The sequence below is a fragment of the Ambystoma mexicanum genome, chromosome 3q (genome assembly GCF_040938575.1).
Source record: "Ambystoma mexicanum isolate Mex_15411 chromosome 3q, UKY_AmexF1_1, whole genome shotgun sequence".
Classification (NCBI taxonomy): domain Eukaryota; kingdom Metazoa; phylum Chordata; class Amphibia; order Caudata; family Ambystomatidae; genus Ambystoma; species Ambystoma mexicanum.
The window spans coordinates 778232020-778253123 of NC_090926.1; the positions used below are offsets into that span (position 1 = coordinate 778232020).

At 45.3% G+C, this 21104-nt stretch overlaps 1 protein-coding gene across 3 annotated transcripts in view; it reads left to right on the forward strand.

Moving 5' to 3' along the window:
• The window catches only part of GGA3 (golgi associated, gamma adaptin ear containing, ARF binding protein 3), a 1381263-nt gene that overhangs the window by 856774 nt on the left and 503385 nt on the right, over positions 1-21104 (forward strand). The gene's annotated exons all lie outside the window — the stretch shown is intronic.

The following is a 21104-nucleotide window of genomic DNA, read 5'->3' on the forward strand; positions in this document are numbered from 1 at the left end:
AGCTTTCCTTGCAAATATGACACTTTGCTTCTCACTACCGCTACTGAATGTTCTATCATTCTACTCCTTTGCCTTTCTTACAGGCAAAGCACTTCAAATCCATAAAATATATCATAGGGTGCTATATAAATGCAAAATAACATAACATCACACTGTGGAAGACCCAAAGGTCTGACCAACGCAAAGCCATTGGCATGAGTTGGTTCCTTAAGCACTCTGCCCAGAAGTACAAGCCCAGGGTTTTGTGTTAAAAAAAAAAAACTTTTAGTGTCCATGACATTACTGAGCAAACCTTCCAAATGAGGTTGTTTTAGCTCAATTTTCACAGAGCTTTTGCAAAAATGGGCAAATTCGGACTTCTGAAATACAGCCCCTCCCAAACATTGTTGGAGGCCCTAGAGAAGGAAGCAGAAAGACTTTGCCATCTGTGTTTTCTTGATAGGGCCTCAGCATGCACTCACTGTGACACTGTGGAAGTCTCAATAATCTGACCCACACAGAGCCAATGGCATGCTTTGAGTCCTTAAGCACTCTGTCCAGAAGCACAAGCCCAGGGTTTGGTCCAGTAAAATAATAAACTAAAATAAAAAAGAAACAGCTGTTATGGAAGCCACCAGTTTCAAAGGATGAGCCATCAATCTCCCACAAAAAGCGTCCAAATGTTCCTCCCTCTGGACAAGAGAAATAACACTTCCTAATCAAAGGAGGAATTGCACTAAAGAGGAGGCTGCAATGTGCCTGAGGGCATAGTGAAGGAAGGTGTGAGGGGTGGAGTCCCTTGCCTTGGAAGATCCATGGCCTTGGCTTACAAAAGAGCAGCCATTCATTTTGAAATCATTCACCCCAAGAGCAGCAGAAGGAGAGTCTGGAGCAGAGTGTGTATGTGTGTGTGTGATATTTTTCTACATGCCTGCACTAAGCTTTATTATCTATGCCCAGTCCTGCTGTTTTCAAGTGCTACACTGAATTAGGTCTGGTATGCTACACTGTGCTAGGTTATGCTGCGCCATGTCATTATTTAAGCTGTAGAAACATGTTTGTAATGTCTTTCTCTGCCGGGATCAAAGTGCTATTTTCCCAAAGCTAAATGCATGTTAACTAGAATCTACCTGAGTGCTACTGTACATACCCATGGACTCCTTTTGGGGTAGGGGAAAGAATATGATGTAATTTTCCTTTTTTTCCTAGCTGCTTAGGTCATGTTATATATTATGCAGAGGTTTCATGTTTGTTTTGCTTTAAATGTCTAATCATCAAGTGCTTTTAAAGCCGCCATATGACACAGGTAATAGGTGCATAACAACACATAAAAATAACAGAAGGCAGACCTGGAAATCTAATTTAACTGGACCATACAACCGTGTTTTGACCTAACAACCGCATCATGCCCTCTATTAATAGTACACAGTTACTGCAGCCCAGTGTGAGAAGGCTAATCAAATGCTGGATTATGTAAATTGACACCCATAAACACCCATCCTAAGCCTAAGAGGATTCCTGCCCCACACACAAATACTACCTGTAATACCCTAGGTGGGAGGGGAGGACAGCTGGTGCTTGAGCAGAATACATTTTTAGAGCAGAATTCATTTTTGCTCTAACAATGACTTTTTATGGGACCCCTACAAGTTTAGATTTTTCGAGTATTTCACTTGTTTTTTTTATCAGCCTTCTCCCACTCTTGGGTTTGGTGAGAAGGCTGGTGGGAGCTGCAATTTAGTTTGGCTTCCCCAGTGGTGCTAGTTGATTTACCGTATTAGAATCCCAATGTACCTTAATGGTACTAATGTATTTTTTTTAAAGTCCCGCTCTCAGTCATTTTGTTTTTGAGCCATTCCTTTGTTTTGGATCCATGACGCAGGTCTAAAATGTCTGTTGTAAAAACATGGGCACACTCATGTGGGCCCTCAGTAGTGGTTTGGACTAGTTTAAACCAATCCCTAGCCTTAGACAGGCCACTATTCATACTGTGTGGCGACCTGGGCAGTTGGTGGTTTTTAGGGTCAGCCTGTTTGGCTGGCTGTCAAAACCTTTGTGCGTTTGCCCCTGTGTGTGATTGCAAGAGCTCTCTTCGACCTGTCTGTGATTGTTTGGATATATCTAGAGGAAACCCTTTTCCTGTCTCTAGTTTGCTGGGATTTTGGTAGATTGCGTCCCTGCCTTCTGGAGGATTTGTGCCCTGAAGCCTCAACTGCTCCAATTCTAGGACTAGTGCTGCCAATACTGGCTGGGCCCTGTATCCTTATGAATAGCTCAGGTTTTTGTTTTCAGCTGCTAGGTATCCTCCCTGGGCTGCCTTCATCCTCCCCTGTTCCTCCTCATTGGCTGGCCTTGGAACCCAATGGTGGGGCCATTTATGAACCGTTTTTTCCACTGGCTTACCATTTTACTGCCTTGATGGTGCTCCTTGAGGTAGGAAGCTTACATTGCCCACAAGGATTGTGGGACCCCACCTCTGTTGTTCATCTGGGCCATCCTGGGTAACCTCTATCTTTTTTCCTCCATGGGAGCGTTTTCTTCTTGGTGGCTACCCCTTCTTGCCCTTTGAGTTGTCGGAATCTGCTTGGTTGGGTGCAACCGTTTTCCTGGAGCCATCATCGCCATTGTTTTCACCCCAGGCTGGTGGTTCCCACTCCAAGGAAGGATGATTCTTTTTTTGGGCCACCTGGGTCTTGGTTGGAATTTGAGAGGGTCTCCCCTGGCACCCCGTGGAGTAGGTTGCTGCCTTCTCTGTATTTGTGGGGTAGAACTTGGGCTTACTTAACTTTTCCCCATATCTGCACCTCTGCCTACATAATTTGTCCCATTAAATTATATGCCTTTAAAAACTCCACATAAATAGTTCTAATGGGTACTTAACTGAATACTGGCATTTTTCATGAGTCCCTAGAATTTTCTATAAAAGACTGGAATTTTCGCACATACTCTTAATTGTATCTGTATTTGTAAAGTCTGGGTATTACACTCCGGTTACTGAAACAGCTCAAAGTTAAATTGTATAACAGTTGGTTATTACTGTTTCTATTTTCTAGGAGTGTAAAATGCCCTTCTGGTCCTTTGAGGTGCCAGGAATGAGACGCGGATACACAGGAGACATGTTTTTGGTTACAAACCTTTATTAACATAAAAATGGGTTGGAAAATGCCTCACTATCCTTAATCTAGGAGGAATTGCCCTACCTCAACAAAACTAGATGGTACAGAGAATTGGTCCTGCAGGTTGCCTCCCACTTCAGTCAACTTAGCATAGATACCCCTCCTCTCTCCTGGCTGGAGTTATACTTTCTCAAGTTGGAGTGAAAAACTAGACAATTGGAAGTGTCACATGCTGTCAATCACTTAGCTAAACTAGGTCGCTACACAGAATATTCCCAACAAACTTTCAAGGTTGACTGCCCGAGGAACTACCTAATTAAATTAAGCTCCCCTGCATTGACCAGATTTGTAATCGCTATGCGACTACATTTTCTCCCACTATTTGAAAACACTGGGTCATGGCTGGGGATACTAAGGGAATCCAGGCTGTGCAGACTGTGTGGAAATTATGTCGAGACCCAAAGGCATATCCTTACTAACTGTGCAGCACTGGAAGAGGAATACAAAAAGGGTATATGAAGTTTAGGCTCGTGGCAACAGATACATTTTGGGCCATGATTCTGGCAGCTTAATCCCTGGTGATCTCCTCGGCCGCCTTTCACATTTGGCAAAAGGCACTGATTAAGTTGACATTTTAACTGAATGATTTTAAGTCAATAATTGTAAGCAAATGCCATGTAATGAAGTGACGAATTGAATGCTTCATTTCTTAACAGACAACGGGGTCTGAGGAAGTAATCAATGATTGTATAATTTGAAGTGTATTGGGAAAGTGAATAATTGTTTTCTAATTTGTTATTGTATTATGTTTTTAATGCGTTATGAAGTGTGAAAGGTTGAAAATGTTCTACCAAATCCACCAGTAAAATGAAATAAAAAAAAATAAAAATACTGAACTTCACCTGTTATACTTCTCTTCCAGCACTTTGTTACACAGCTACTAAACTTCACCTGGTTTATTTATCTGCCAGGACTTTGTTATATGATTCACTGTTGTATTACACACATACTTACTTATGCAGATACTAAACTTCACCTGGCATACTTCTTTACCAGGACTTTATTATCCAAGTCACTCTTTCTTTCATCCTAGGGTTTAATAACCCATGAACAACTAGCTTTACAAATTCTCTCACTTCTTTAGCAACTGAGCCGTTTCCCTTGCGTTGTGTTTATTTTTTATTTTTTTAGAAGTGATTAACTTTATTTGGCCACCCAGTAACCCACTTGCTTCCTTTAGGTTCACTGGTTGCTTCCATTGCTTCAGCGGAATGAAATATGCTTGCTGGCAACCTTGTAACCCTTTTTCCTTCCCAGGGCTTACTGGTTGTCTTCAGCGTTTTTCCGCTGTCCCCTGCTGCAGCTTACTGGCTTTGCGTTTGCCCTATCAAGTGCCACACTCCTGTTGCGTCGGCTTTCGCTGTGTGCGGTCCGCGCTGCCTTCTCTCATTCTGCAGTGGACTACCCGCACCTTGGTTCTACAGATCTTGTGTCTGTTTTACCCCTCTGTCGCATGCCACGGCTTGCTTGCCTTCAATGTAGTGCTCTGCAGTCCTATGAAGTGCGAGGTAGCTCGGCATATGCAGCTCTCCTTTTACCTACCTTTCATCAGCTGCAGCTGGTCCACTTTTGAACTTCATTTGCCAACAACTAGACCTCTGCGTTGGTCGCCCAGTCTTCGTAATCTTCATTACTCTGTTGCTTTTCCTCATGTCAGTCAATATGGAGATACTTTCTGAATGGCTTAAAGGACCTGAATATTGAACCTCTGTGGATGTGATCCTCACTACTCCCTGCCTCTTCCTCGTCCTGGTTGCCAACATATTCTCCATAATGGGAGTTTGGGTATCAATCGCAATAGACCTATTAGGAGGTGGGGGGATGAGTGTATATGGCATTAAGGCATGGGGGACTGAGGAAACATCCCTCAAGGGAAAAGCGGGATAAATGCTTTCCTGCGACAATGTCCTATCACTCTCCTGATCTGCACCTTCCCAAGATGGGCCTCCCTCATATAGCTGCCCTCAGGCTCAGGAAGCGGCTGCCGTTCCCTGGCCATATGAAAGTGGGTTACCTCAAGGAAGGAAGGGAGGACATTGTCAGATTCATCACAGTACCGTACTGTGAATTTGAGCTAATCCTAATTTTTAATGTCCCTCTGGGGATGGAGGGTCTAGACTTCTTGGTGCTTTATGGTTTAATGGAAAATGAAATGTGAAGAATGTAATATTGTAATTTTGTATTGAATTGTAAAGGTTTCTTTCTATTTGTAATAAGAGAATAAACCAAATACAATAAAAATAAAAATGTCCCTCTGGGTTTGGCTGTTAAAGTATTTAACCCCTTTTCTCCCCCTAGGTGTTATACAACGTATAGGGTGCATGTAATAGCTTGTTATTTTTAATAACCTGTTATTTATATAGCAGTTTTATCCAAAGCGCTTTGCAGAGAACCTATTTACTTACATTATTATTACCCAATTGAAATTTCCGACCTCGGAAGGATGAAAGGCTATGTCATCCTTACCTGAATTTGAACCAGCTACCTGCAGATCAATCGCAGATCACAGCAACGAGCACTTAACCCAATGAGCTAGCTTGCTGACTATAACATTTGTAACTTTAATGCTCTTATAGCGTAGAGGTCTAATAATTATTGTGACTATTTTCTGTGTTAGTATCTTGGGTCCTGAATGACTATGTGAATGTATTATTGTATGATGTTTAGGGTTCTCTTTTCCTTCAACCTCATAACCTTGTATTGTGCCTATGAATAGGAAGTGGCCAACACATGTTTAGGAGTAGGTTGAGTCTTAGTTGGCCATTACTGTTTGTATACATACACTATTGCTAGGGAACAATTTTATTTATGTAACTGATGGCACTCCTTCTTATTTAGCTATGCCTTGAAACCTGGCCTGACTTTGGAGGCAAGTAAATCCTGTTTGCTACATTTACCTTGGTCAACCCTTATAGTTGCAGTGCAGCAAGACTGTGTACCCTTTCATGATTTCTATGTTTTTACTGAAAGCACTCATCACCCTTCAGTGAAGTTCTTTAGGGGTATTTTGTATCCCTTTTTCTTTTCAGTAACATTTTTGTGACCTTTTTGATGTGCCTAGGACAGGCTTTTAGCAGTTAAGCATGCTTTAGCCATGTATCCCGTGCAATCCCGTGCACCATCTTTGTTACCGCCTAATGCCATTTTGAATACCATATGATGAAAATTGCCATGCCAAGGGGGCTAAGCCCCCTCCCTTCACTACCTTATTCGTTGTCCTTCTTCCTGTCCAGAAATGGTCATATTTGGAGTCGCAAAACACATACAAGGGATTCAAATCTCGAGGGAGTCTGGTTTGATAAATCTTTAATAGCGGCACTGCAGTGTGAACACACAAGCAAACAGCAGGCAATCCCCAAGCAATCTAAAACTGGGTTATCCCACTCCTTTAGCAGCATGTTTTCATAATATTCTGCGTACATTGATTTCAATGCAACAGCCGAACAAGTTACTTACCAACTGATAACGTTCTTTCGACTGGTTGTTCCTCCCACGTATTCCTCATCTTTGATATTCATATCTCGCCAGGTTCGCTGCTTCGGAAAAATAATTCTCGGCAGAGGGTGCTGTGCACGATGCCGTGGCGTCAATGTCCCTCGAGGGCTTCAGTTCTGTTTTTTTGTTCCATAACTCGAGGAACTAGCCAGGCGTACCCCAGACTGCAAGCTCTCAGGAAACGCAGAGTGTAATTCATGTAAATTGTACAGCAGGGTAGGCTGGGAGGGGCGATGAGGAATACGTAGAAGGAACATCCAGTCGAAAGAACGTTGCCTGTTGGTAAGTAACTTGTTCTTCGAATGGATTGTGTCCTCCCACATATTCCTCATCTTTGATAGACTCTCAAAGCAGTGACAATTTTGAGGAGGGAGTACTATTTAGATTTATCATGAATGGAATGAAGGACTACCTTGGCAAAAAGCCCTTCTTGGGATGAAGAGGAGCCTAAGCAGTAGTGCTTAACAAAGGTATGAATTGACGCCCAAGTTGCAGCTGAGCAAATGTCAATTACGGGCACACCCTTTTGAAAAGCCGCGGAAGTTGCCATGCCACTCGTGGAATGAGCTCGAAGCCCTTCCGGCGAGTCCTTTCCAGCAAGTCTGTAACATTCTCCAATAGCCAGTGTAATCTACTGGGATATAGTTTGTTTTGTTACTGCTAGTCCTAATTTAGGAACGATCTAACCCACAAAAACTTTGTTGTCATGGCGAAATTTTGCCTTTCTCCAATGTAAAAACTCAGAGCCTTTTTTGGGTCTAGTGTATGCGACCGCTCTTCCTCTTTGCCCAAATGAGGAGGAGAGTAGAAAGTAGGGAGTGTTATTTTTTGCGACAACTGAAAGTCAGAAACTACTTTCGGCAAGAATGATGGTTTAACTCTAAGGACTAAGAAAAGTAGTATAAGGAGGTTTGCATGGAAGAGCCTGCAACTCATTTACCCTGCGGGCTGATGTTAGTGCTACAAGAAGAGCAGTTTTCAGTGTTAAGAGCCTTAATGGGCAGGAATGTAAAGGCTCAAAGGGTGTACATGTTAGAAACTTTAACACAAGTTTTAAATCCCAAGCAGGGACATGAAATGGTACTGGAGGGTACACATTAGTGAGTCCCTTCAGAAATTGGACAATTAATGGTATCTTGAAATAAGAAACCTCCTCAGAGGAGTGCTTAAAGATGGAAAGCGCTGCCAGGTATCCCTTTATCGTTCCAATCTGGAGCCCCAGATTAGCCAGATGCAACAAGAAAGAAAGCATCATAGGAGTGCCACTTTGAAAAGGGTCCACATTCTTGTCTAGTGAATTCATTCCAACGACACTTGTACAAGAATTTGTTTGCTGGCCTTCTGGCCGAAAGCAAAATCTCCATTACGTCTCCCCGGGGGGTCCAAATCCTTATATCGCAGCCTCTCAGAAACCATGCGTGAGGGCTGAGTGTCTTGACCTGTGGGTGGAGAACCCGACATTCCTCTTGCGAGAGAAGATCCTCTCTTTGTGGAAGACGTATTGGAGGGGAGCTGGACATGTCCAGAAGGTCTGGGTACCACGTCCTCCTGGCACAATCTGGAGCAATTAGGATCATGGTTTTCCTGAACTTTCTCAACCTCCTGATTGCATAAGGAATCACGGGGACTGGAGGAAACGCGTACAGGAGTGGAAATTCCCAGTCCACTACAAACGCATCCCCTAGAGCTCCTCTTTGAGGAAATTCCCTAGAGCAGTATTGATCACACTTCCAGTTGCAAACAGATCCATTTGAGGGGTTCTCCAAAGGATGAAGATCTCTTGAAGGACTTCCTGAGCTAGTTCCCACTCGTGGGAGACTGTGCTCTATCTGCTCAGAGTGTCCGCCACTGTGTTCTGCTCTCCGGCTAGGTGAACAGCTGACAGAGAGATTCCTTCTTGTATTGCCCAGACCCAGAGCTGCATTGCCTCTCTGCACAGTGGTAGTGACCCTACACCTCCTCTCTTGTTGAGGTAGTACATGGCCACTGTGTTGTCCGTCATTATCAGGACATTACTTCCCCATACAGAGGGCAGAAAGGCCTTCAGCGCTAGTCTGATTGCCCTCAGCTCTAAAAGGTTGATGTGTAGTTTGGAACGACCGCTGATTGTCAGTTTGTTTGTGTGGGCTCCCCACCCCGTGAGTGAGGCATCCGTCACTACAGTTATCTCCGGCCATGGTTGCCAAAAAGATTGTCCCTTGAGAACCTTGTCCTCGCAAGTCCACCAAATTAGGTCTTGAGCAAATATGCTTGGGACTTGCTTGGGACTTGCAGAAGTTCCGACATGTTCCCTGAAAATTGGGACCACTGAGTTCTGAGAGCCCATTGAAGGGATCTCATTCTCAATAGGGCCTCTTGGTTAACAAAAATACAAGTGAACGGGTCCGAGTGGCAAGCGCACCCACTTACTATTCATTCACAATTTCCACATAAAAAACGAGTACCACACCTAAATGTTTGGAATACTTATTTTTGTAATAACTAGCACGTAATTGCTAAATGTCTTAGGTATAGTGTTGAATATCATACGTTCCAAGGTAAAGCAATATCAATTTGCACAAAACACAACAGCAAGTGAAAATTCTTGCACATACATCTACATACATAACATAATACAGTTACTGCTGTCGATACATCGGAAACCGACAGGGGTCAGATCACATGAACAAGTGAAGCAAATATACAAAATGTATATTGATACAAAACAGTGAAAGAACATTTGTGACACTGAGGTTTGGAAAACGTTTGTCTATACCAGGGTGTTTCGGCCATATGTAAGGGCTATGTGGGCCTTTTCCTTCTTAGGGCCTTCGTCGGGACGGGGAACACAAATGTTGTCAGGATGTTCAGATAGTGCTGAAAAAATGAATGAAATAATGTAAGGGGAGTGCTCAAGGTATAGTTACAGTGTGTGAGTGAATCTTTCAGTGTCTCATAAGTGGCTAGTAGACACTGCTTACCTGTGGGGCTTGATTGAGGCCACAGGCCTAACAAAAAGGCGAGGATTCAGGGACCAGTAGTGTCTCATAAATCAAGGTCACATTGGACACCTATTGCAGAGGTGAAATATTTGATTAGGAACGTTGTGTCCTATATTATTCCCAAAATATGCACTGCTTGATAGTGCAGATGCAATGTGATGGACACACACCACAATGTACTTGCTTACCTACGTGTACAGACTAGACTGACTGGGCAGAATAGGTTTATTTTCCAGGAGCCCTTGTTCATAATCTTTCAATAGGGTCTCTGCCATCAGGAAAATGCAGGACGCCATGAGACCGAGCAACCTCAAAAAATCGAAGGCTGGCAGATGTTGGGCATGCTGGAATTTTACTACCATCTGCTGAATGTGTTGAGCTCTCACCTCGGGAGGCGGCTTTCCCAGAGGAAGTATCCAAGAATGCTGCATCATATGGGACTTCTTGAAATTGAGAGAGAAGCCCAGTTTGTGGAGGAAGCAGCAGGTGGTACTGAGATGTTCCTGAGCTTGCTCAGGCGAACAACCCCTGATCTACCAGTCGTCCAGGTAGGGGTAGATGTGAATCCTCCTCTCTCCTGAGACTTGCTGCCACTACCGCCATCAACTTGGTAAAAACCCTCGGGCGGAGGTCAGCCAGAATGGCAGAACTCGAAACTGATAATGAGAACCGTGAACCTCAGGTACTTTCTGAGCTTGAGATGGATTGACACATGAAAGTAAGCGTCCTGAAGGTCCAATGATACCAACCAATCTTGGAGTTGGAGAGCCTAAAGGATCTGGGAAAGGGTGACCATCTTGAACTTGTCCTTCCTGAGGAACTTGTTCAAGTTTCTTAAGTCCAAGATGGGTCTCAATCCTCCGTCCTTCTTGGAAATCAGAAAATAAGTGGAACACCAACCCTTTTTCCTTTCTGCTACAGGTGCCTGTTCTATTGCACCTTTCTCTAGCAGGGTTAACATTCCTGCACACGGAGCGGATCCGGAATTTTGACAGAGCTGGTTCCCAGTGGATAATCCTGATGCTTTTTTAGAAAAGGAAGGCAGTGACCTTGGGCTACTGTTACCAGTGACCAAGCATCTGAAGTAATGCCCCACCATTCGTTCAGATGCTGAGAGATTCTGCCTCCCACTGGGGTCTTTTGGGTCAAGGCCTCATAGTGGCTTAGAGGCAGCTGCAGCTGCGTCTGAGGGTAAAGATGCTGCTGGTGAGGCTGATTTAGCACCACTTCCTTGTTCACCGCAAGGGAACATTCTTTGGCCCTTTTGTACGGCCTGTCCTCTTTCTCTACCAACTGAGGAATAGAAGCAAAAAGAAAAACCTCTCCAGGAAGATGAGCCTGAATAAGGTTGTTGAGGTTGCCGAATGGAAGGCGCTAAGGGACCAGCCACCGCCTTGGAGTTCGACAGCTTCTCCAGACTCTCATCTGCATTGCTAACGAACAACCTCGACCCTTCGAAGGGCATGTTGAGCAGCCTGCCCTGCACGACCGGTGCAAACCCCGACTTTCTCATCCACGCAAGTCTGTGTAGTATAGTGCTTGCAGCCATGGATCTGCTAATGCTGTCAGCAGTATCCAGTCCTGATTGGAGACACACTCCCATCGCCTCTTTTCCATTCTTAAGTACGTTCAGAAGCCATCCCTTTCCTCGCCTTCTGGAATATGATCAGCCGCCAAACTAACACAGTCCCACAGGGTGTAAGTAAACCTAGCCAGGGTACAGGAAACATTAGTGGACTTCAGGGCCATACTGCCAGAGGTCAAAACCTTGCGAGCCCATGCGTCCACTCTTTTATCGTCTCTATCCGGGGGAATGGAGGGATAGGCAAACTGGCTGGTCGAAGTCGCAGCCTGGACTACTAGACTTTCAGGCATAGGTTATTTGCTGACATAGGCGGGGTCACTGTTTGAGGGTCTATATTTCCTAGCGAAATTGCTGTTGACAGCAGGAGAATATTCAGGAGCATCTCAGTTAGCTACCACCTTCCTCTGAAGGGCCTTATGAAGAGGTAAGATTGGGTCTTTTTGGGGACCCTCGTCTAGGATATCCATCATGTCATCCTGTTTGAAAGTTGGTGAAGCTCTACTCCGACCCCGTGTACTCAGTGACCCTGTTCATAAGATTTCTATACCCTGAATCAGCATGGTCTGATGGGTCAGGTTTACCAAAATCTAACTCTGGTGATGTATCAACACCGCTGGCAGAGTGGCGGGAGTCACAGAGATCTTTCCTCTTTGACTCAGGGTCAATTAGGTCTTCAGGCACCTCTCTAGTGCCAAACCTCACTCCTAATGAAGAAGTATCCTCATCTGAAGCACTTTCCTCTTAATAAATTCAGGACATTGATTTAAAAAAGTCTTTCTTCGGTACAGGTTTGAATATTTTCTCCTGAACTAGTATGTGCTTCGATGTAATCGAAGATACCGTCAACGGCGTCTTCGATAAATCCCTTGATTTTGGTGTTGAAGCTATCGGCGCCGATGGCGTAGCCAAAATCGTCAAAGGTTTCAACGTTTTTTGCTTGTTCGCCGGTATCTGAGATGGACTCGACACACGAGTTGATACCTTCGACACCTTTTTGTCGGGTCGAGCATGTTGAGTTCCGATTTACTACTTGCCTTCACCAAAGTAGTTTTTGACCTTCCTGAGTCGTCCAAAGGAGCGACCGTTGTCTGGCTGTTGCGTGACTCTTTTGAGGGGTTGAGGCCGCATTCTCAAAGATCTGCATCATCTCTTCACTAAAAGCAAACCATTTACTGGGGGAATCCGACCTAGTTGCTTTCCCCACCGCCAATTTACCTTTGCGTTCCCGGATAACTTTTTCAGTTTTTAGACTGACAGGGCCCGCAGTCGTCAGTCCAGTGGCCGGAATCCACACACCAAAGGCACACACGGTTGTTAGGGAGAATTCTCTGTAAGGCTCATTTCCCAAATCTAGTGAGTCCCCCAGCAGCTTTGCTGGATTTTTTGGGGTTATTTTTTTCTTTCCTGGTAAGAGTGAGATTCTTTTGCTCCCACTCTTAGACATGATTTGAGGTGCTCCTTTAACTTTCCATGTGTTTTATGGGCTATGGGGTCTTTTACTCCATAGGGTCTCATGCGTTTTTTTGAGGTAGGTTACACAGCACCCTCCGTGCCGTAACCCAGGGGTGTCGTAGCGACCCCCCAACATAGACTCCATACCCTGGGACTGACTACTGTCTCCCAGGTCATGTAAAGTCACCATTGGCTTTGCTAGTCCCAAATTATGAACAGAAACCAGTACAAAGCATCATATTGTGGACATACTGGTCGGGGCAATTCGATTGCCCTGGGGTCTGTTATTCACGGGGGCTCGTCTCCGTCCCCCCTGATCGAATTTTGGCTGGTGGCAGTGGATACTACTTTTTATATTCGACCGCGAATATATCGCTATGGGATTTTCCCATTGTTCGAGGCTACCAACTTTAATTATTTAATTCTTATAGACTCGAACATACCGCCGGTTTATTTATTTAATATTAATACGCCGGTTGGTATTTTTTGCCAGAACTCGATTCTAAAATGGCGTTTGTGTTCTCTTCTGTGACTCCAACCCAAGTCGAGCCTTTTGTTCCACTTTTGGCGGGCTTCTCCACAGAAGCCTCCAAAAGTGGTGCCATTCTGTCTGTGTACCACAGGGGATGTCGGAGGGGGTTTAGGCACCCTGGACTGAGTTACCTTGGTAACTCAAGTCGCACTCTGGTGTGATTGGCCCAAGTGGTGAGCCGGCCGGCTCACCACTTAGCATGTTTGAGTGTCAGCTAGACTGAGTGAATGGGGGTGTGCTGCATAAAAGCAGGGCTTTTGGGACTGGAACTTCAGAAGTCGCCACAGGACCTGAAAATCCGACGAGGGAGAAGCTGAGCCGACCTGCTACGACGACACCACCGGTGGAGCCCTGCTGAACCGACTCACCACTTCCCAACGACAGAGAAGATCTCCCGGCTGGAGAGTCTTCTTCCCCTGACTGGTGGGCACAACCAGTTTACCTTCTTTTTCTCGCATCCCAGGACGTCTTGTGGTCGAATTGCCTGTGCCAAGCACCCCGGCAACCGGATAGCCACTTACCACTGGACCGCAAATAAAAGGACCGCTCCTTTTAATAGAGAACTCCGCGGCTGGTTTCTTCCCTGGCAGTCCAACGGACTCCTGCTTTCCTCCCCGACGAGATCCTCTCTTCCCCCGGACGAAGCACCGACTTGCACCCGCTGCCAGGAACAACTGCCCCCGCTGGAGTATTCTCACCATTTTAAGGTACCGTGTCTGCCAGGCCTCCCTTTCTAAAGATTGCTACAAGGTAATAATAATCCCTTAACCTTCTGGACTGGGCTGGCCGCTTTGACCATCTAACTGGTCCCTTTCTTTTTGGTCCAACTCTTTCTGAACTTGTTGCGAGACTTTTGGGCCCTTTGAACCGTGTGACCTTGGACACATTTCGACCGGAGTCTCTTAAAGTGGGTCCGGCCTTGTTAACTTTGACTTTACGGTTTTTACCTGCCTTCTTCTCCTACTGTGTTCTTCCGAAAGTGTTGGGATCTGTTTCCATCTTTGCTCTGCCTTTCTCTCCCTTTTAAACTGATTGATTAGAGTGCCATTTTCGTTATGCGCTCACCGCTGTCTGAAAAGTGTTGCTTTACTTAAGACTTGTCTAATCATCGAAGGTAGTGTATATCTTTTAGTGACCGTGTTTTTGAACTGCTTGATATTAGTGCCAGTGTGTTTTATTAGATGTGTTTTTAAATAAATAATTATATCTCTTTTACACCAAGCTCTGGTCAGTGATTGCTTGTTCTACTGTGTTCTTTTGACCTATTGTGAATACTCTGTATACTGCCTAACTCTTCTTGAGGGAAGTCTAACTGCTCAGCCACAGCTACCAAGTGACTCTGTGTGGTACAGTCTGCTTCCAAGTGGGTTTACTGCCAAACACCTGTAGTCTTAAATCTTTTGCAGTGGTCCCAGAGGGAACTGCACCGGTTTCTGCCTGACAGTTCATCCATACCCACCAACTACTTAGGAATCCGGGGACTTTTGCGACTGGAACTCCTAGAGGATTCGGAGAGAGAAGCAAAAGGCATGATGGTTTGTACTGGTTTCTGTTCATAATTTGGGACTGGTTTCTGTTCATAACAATGGTGACTTTACATGCCCTGGGAGACAGTAGTCAGTCCCAGGGTATGGAGTCTATGGTGGGGTGTCACTATGACACCCCTGTGTCACTGCACGGAGGGTACTGTGTAACACACATAGTAAAAACACATGAGACCCTATGGAGTAAAGGACCCCATAGCCCATAAAACACATTCACATTCAAAGGAACACCATAGATCATGTCCAAGATTGGGAAAAAAAGAGTCTCACTCCTGGCAGGAGAAAAAAAAAACAAACTTCAGAAACCCAGCAAAGCTGCTGGGGGACTCACTAGGTTAGGAAATTCAGCCTAAACAGAGAATTCTCCCTAACATGAACCTAAGTTGGATGTGTTGGACTGGTTGAGTTTGTTTGAATATAATCATGGGCTCCAGAACATTACAGGAAATGAGCTACTTTCCTGGTTGTTCTCTAAGCTCCACCCCGTTGCAACTGATGTGGTAATGGAGTTGGGGGAGGAGGATAGGAAGGATTATTAATGTGTGAAGCTAGCTTTGATATCTAGATTTGGGACGACCCCTTCCCAGTACCTTAAGAGGTTTAGGACCCTCAAAAAGAATGATGGTACCCCTTGGGCTACCTGGGTGAGTGAAAGTTTGAAGAACTTAGAGGGATGGATTAAGGGTTACAAGGTGAACACTTATGAAGGAATGAATAATCTTGTGATGTTGGAGTCAATTTATGATGCCTGCTCTCCTGAGTCAGAAAGCACTTGGCTGATTCAAAGGAATAAGATTCCAGGAAACTAGCTAAGGCTGCTGACTTGCGGGTTGCCAACAGGGCTACTCACAAGGATTCAGGGGTCACTCAGAAAAAGGATGAGGGAAAGCAGACACAAAAAGGGAACCAAGAGATTTCTAATACCTCCCAAACCAAAGAGGGCCCCAAACAACAAAATAACCAGAGTAAGTCCCAGGGTAAATCACAATAGGCTAGTGTACCTTCTGGTCACAAACCAGAAGGTCAGGCCAAGCCACCCTTTCAGAGAGCATTTGGAACATGTTATCTCTGTGGGGCAACTGACCACATCAAAGGAGATCCCAAATGTAAGGGTACACCTACAGGGATCAGCACAGTCTCCTTAGCCTTCACTCCTGAGGAGGAAGTCCAAATGGCTAGTGCTCACTTTGAAGTCTTTGCTGAAGAACCTTGGGGTCTTCAAGCAAGTGTAACAGTAGAGTCCCTGGGTCTGGTTAGTGATCAGAATAGGAGTGTGTACAACTCCATACCAGAAAACTCTAAAGTTTATTATAGGACAGTGTTCTTGTCAATGGCCAGGATACTCTTGCCCGGCGAGACTCTGGGGCCAGCAGAACAGTAGTAGATGAAAGCTTTTTCAGGCCTGAGGATGTTGCTAAGGCACCCAAAGGTCCCACCAAGATGTCTGGAGGCCCTGTCCAAATGGTTCCAATTCTACCAGCCCTCATTCAGTGTAATGCCATGACAGTGTTGATTCCTGTCAGTGTTCAGACTGTGGTGCCTGGGAGAGTCCTATTGGGGAATGATCTAAGAACTCTAGGAGTAGTATCCAGTACCCCCAGGCCTTCCGGTATGGAGACCCAGAACCAAACCAAATTGGCTAGAGAGGCCACCTTAAGGAACCACTTTAAGCCTGTGGGAACCTCTACTGAGAACCCCACTGCAAGCCCTGGTGTTGGTAAGTTGACCTCTGACCCAGGCAAATTTGAGGCTAACATGTTAGGGAAATGGGAGCCCCAACCAAGCTCCCTCATTGTTCCCCCAGTTATAGAGTCTGTGACTCCCCTTGCTTCTGAGGAAGAGGTGGATAGACCTACTGAACCCCTAACTAGGCCCAAGAGAACTGGTAATTCTCAGTGTTGGTGGAAAACCAGAAAAGAAAAGTCTAAGGCTAAAAACCTTCAGACTGTTGGACCTTCCACAGAAGACTCCAACCCAATTCCTAGTCTTAAGGGGGAAACTCCTAAAGTAGGTAAAGTTAGATTTAAGAGGAAGGAGAAGCATGTACCTTGCTTATCACCATCTCCTACAACCAAGAGGCCTAAAACCCAACCTTCTTCCAACAGAGAGGTGGTGAGGACCTCTGGAGGACCCTCTAGATCTAAGGGAATCCTTTATAAGGACCCCTTGAAAAAGCCTAACAAAGGTTCAGAAGTTGTAACAACTTCTGAGGGACTGGTCAACCAGATCCCCTATAACTTTTAAAAGACTGATGTTCCTCAAAGGGTTTGTAGGTCATATAGCTTACAAAGGAAAACCTTTGATTTGACCATAGAACATAGGTCAAGGTGTCACCACCAAAATGCTGATGGTCTCTCTAGGATGTATGTCATGGACTAGAGGTATGAGAACCGTGTGACCTTGGACACATTTCGACCAGGATCCGGCCTTGTTAACTTTGACTTTATGGTTTTTACCTGCCTTCTTCTCCTACTGTGTTCTTCCGAAAGTGTTGGGATCTGTTTCTATCTTTGCTCTGCCTTTCTCTCCCTTTTAGACCGATTGATTAGAGTGCCATTTTCGTTAAGCGCTCACCGATGTCTGAAAATAAGTGTTGCTTTACTGAAGACTTGTCTAACTAATCGTCGAAGGGAGTGTATGTCTTTTAGTGACCGTGTTTTTGAACTGCTTGATATTAGTGCCAGTGTGTTTTATTAGATGTGTTTAAATAAATAATCATATCTCTTTTACACCAAGCTCTGGTCAGTGTTTGCTTGTTCTACTGTGTTCTTTTGACCTATTGTGAATACTCTGTATACTGCCTCTTCTTGAGGGAAGTCTGTCTGCTCAGCCACAGCTACCAAGTGACTGTGTTGTACAGACTGCTACCAAGTGGGTTTACTTCCAAACACCTGTAGTCTTAAATCTTTTGCAGTGGTCCCAGAGGGAACTGCACCGGTTTCTGCCTAACAACGGTGAGGATCTGTTATCATCATTTTCGCCCTGCAGTCTTGACATTTTGTAAATCCCGACTTAGGGGTAGAAAGGGTCGAATAACAAGACATTTTTCAGAAGAAAAACAAAGCGTGCATTTATTACTCGAAGCAAAGGTATCAGAAAAACAGAACTGAAGCCAATGGGCGCGCACAAGCTACTTATACTACTGGTGACGCTGACACGCCATGGCGGCCATTAAGGGATATCGATGCCACAACATTGTGCACAGCGCCCTATGGCGAGAATATTTTTTCCGTAAACTGCGAAACTGCCGAAATATGAATAATAAAGATGAGGAATATGTGGGAGGACACGATCCATTCAAAAGAAGGTTCATCATCCTCATTAAGGAGAATGTTAGTCTTCCCAATTAGTATCATGTTCTCCTATGAGGAGCCTGGCAAACAGACACTCAAGGTCACTTTACTGTCAATAGATAACGAACAGCGATGTCTATCCTTAATACTACAAAGACTCACCCTCCTCTAGCCTTATTTGTTGAAACTTGAATATACTTTTGGCAGTGTTAGCAATGTTAGAAGTAATTTTGCTTAAGCAGCAGAATTAAAATGTGTGAGCAAACTCATCATTGAATGCTAATCTTCATCTTGCCATTTTGATTGGAATAATATAATTCTAAATTGAGTCTGTTCCTAAGATACAGTAGGTCTAGTGCTGAATATAGAGACCTAGGGCCTCATTACGACCCAGGCGGTAAGGGGTTAACGGTGCCAGAAAAGATTGCGGCGCCGTTAACCCCTTACCGCCTAATTACGAAGTCCCTTTGCGGGTCCCTACCTTAACGGCTGGTCTTGACCAGCAGTTAAGGATTGGACCCGCAAAGGGACCTTGGAGGTTATTACGGTACCGCAATTTGCGGTACCGTAATTACCGCCTTCCCCATTCCCATTGAGCCCTATGGGGACAAAAATGGGAATGGGGAAGGGCCAAGGGCCAATGGCGAATGGGGAATTACCACCCCGCCAACCTTGGAATGGGGCAGTAATTCCGCCATCCACCATGGCGCAATTGTTAAAATACTGGCATCAACCATGGCGCTAATAGCGCCATGGTTAACGCCTGGGTCGTAATGACCCCCCTAGTCTTTCTGAGTGAGGTGGTGGAAGTGGGGGTTGGGTCTGTCTCGTCCCAGTCCTCACCCATGCCAGAGCACGCCTGTCGCTGGGAAGTTGTGGGGTTGGAGGCTGTCCATGATTGGTCAGCCCTTACCTGTTTGAATGATGCAGGTGCTTCTTAATGATGGGCTGGGACATTCAAGAGCCTGAATTTTGGATAAGAGGAACCCTGCAGCTGTTTCTCATAGTGTTCACTGGAGCCAAGAACTTGAAGATGAGGAGCTAGAGCTGAAAACCTGAAAGACCTCTGCTAGGGACTGCAAGCATTGCCAATGCCAACTCCCAGTGAAACCTGCTGCTCTTGTTGTGCTCCTGGTAGAGCCCTGCTGGTGTATTGACACATGGACTGGTAGAACCAACCAATCTTGACCTCTGCATGAGAAGCCCATTGGGCCACAAGCCATTGGAAGTGTCCAGTGATCAGACCCTGCAACGCCTTCTCCGCTATGCTGGTTGCCGTTCTGAGCTGCTGCAGGTCTTTGACCTTTGGTCTAAGACCATCTATGCTGCTGTTAATGCTCCCCTGCAGAAAAAGGGGCCTTCCTGGAGCTGGTCCTTTCGCCTCACCATGGATCTTGCCTACTGCACCCTGACTGGAGATTTCTTCGCTGTTATTCTCTTCATATCAGTGGGACCCATTATGGCTGCTGTCCTGATGTGTGTCTGGCCTGTCCATCGTTGAGCCTGTCAGAGCCATCCCTGAATCGGAGATCAGAATCCCTGCATAGCTGGACTCGCTCTTCAGCCACTGCATCTACAACCCCTGGACCTCCAACACAGGATGAACAGCAGAAGTAAGTAACCCCTGTGACTCTGGAGTACCGTATTTTTGGTCACTCAGAAAATCTGAGTGAAGGGTGCAAGTGTACTTGCCGTTTTTTTGCCCTATGGAGGATCAGAAGGAGGACACAGACACAGTAAAGGCATGTTCCTACTGTAAAGTTTATTTAAAGTAAAATAATGCCTATTTCTCATATAACTATGGGGTCTTCTCTGCCTATCTTACCAACTAAGGTGCTCGTCGGTCAGGATCGATGTCCAAAATCAGATCTGCCCACTGTCCGAATCTAAGATATCTGACCCTACCACTATTATAACTGACTAAGGCCAGGAGAATGACTCCCTTTTCCTGGTGCTTGTGTTTTCTCCTTTGAGTAGACCATATGCAAATAGTCCCTTGCCATCCACTATATCTCGGGAGGATAGCTCAGCGGCAACGTGCTCACCTTGGAAGCAAGACGACACGGATCAACACAGGTTCGATCCTCGGGTCCGCGCTTAGAAACCTCTGGATAAGCGTGTTATAAATAACCTATCCTATCATATCATTTATCCAGTATTATATCCAGTTCTTTTAGGGAATTGGTAATTTCCTTCTCCTTATTCGTCCTTGTCTCACTTCTCTTGCTTTATTCAATAGACCATATGCAAATAGTCCCTTGTGATCCACTGTATAAAATTTTACAATTCTTTTAGGGGGCTGGTATTTCCCTGTTCCTTATTTTTCCTGGCGAGGCCAAGTTTATTAGGTTCCTTTTCTCCCGATTGCAGGGTTCCTGAATTTCTGTTACTCTTCTCCTCTCTTTTATGGTAGCTCCAGTTCCAATTACAACTTCCCCCATTCCCAGGGTGCAGTTTTGTATATAATTTTGGGCATCCTGCCTTCACGGGTTTATTCTCCCCAAATGTGTCTTATGTGTTTTCTCTTTCTTATCTTCAAGATATGGGCGGGCCTCCCCTTTTCCCCAAAGTGATAATCCTCCAATTCTATTAATTTCCCCCTCTATAGTTTTCGTACTTCTTCTTATCTCAACATCAGCAGTACCTACGGCCCATGGACTTTCTTTCCTTCTCGTTGCCGCTCCGCGGCTTGCATTACACTGCATCACTCTCCTTGATGTGCTGTTCTTATATTTGGGATGTCACAGGGATCGTGACTCGTACTGGGACCTGCTTACTCCCCTTGAGGGTCTTGGTGCTGTGGTACGGGCAGACTGGCCACCACTCTGACTCCGTGGTCACACCACCACCGCACTTTTTCCTTCGCCTTGCTTTTATCCGCTCTCGCATGCCGTTTGCTCTGCATTTCTGGTTCCGTGCTGGCGTGGCTATGTCGCATGCCAACTCTGCGTTCTATCAAAGCCCCACCTCCTTCTGCTATGTTAACACACAGGTATCTTTCCCTGCATCTCTCGGGTTTTCACACTCTCTCTGCTCTCGGCCTCCTCTCTAACTCTTGTTGGCCGCA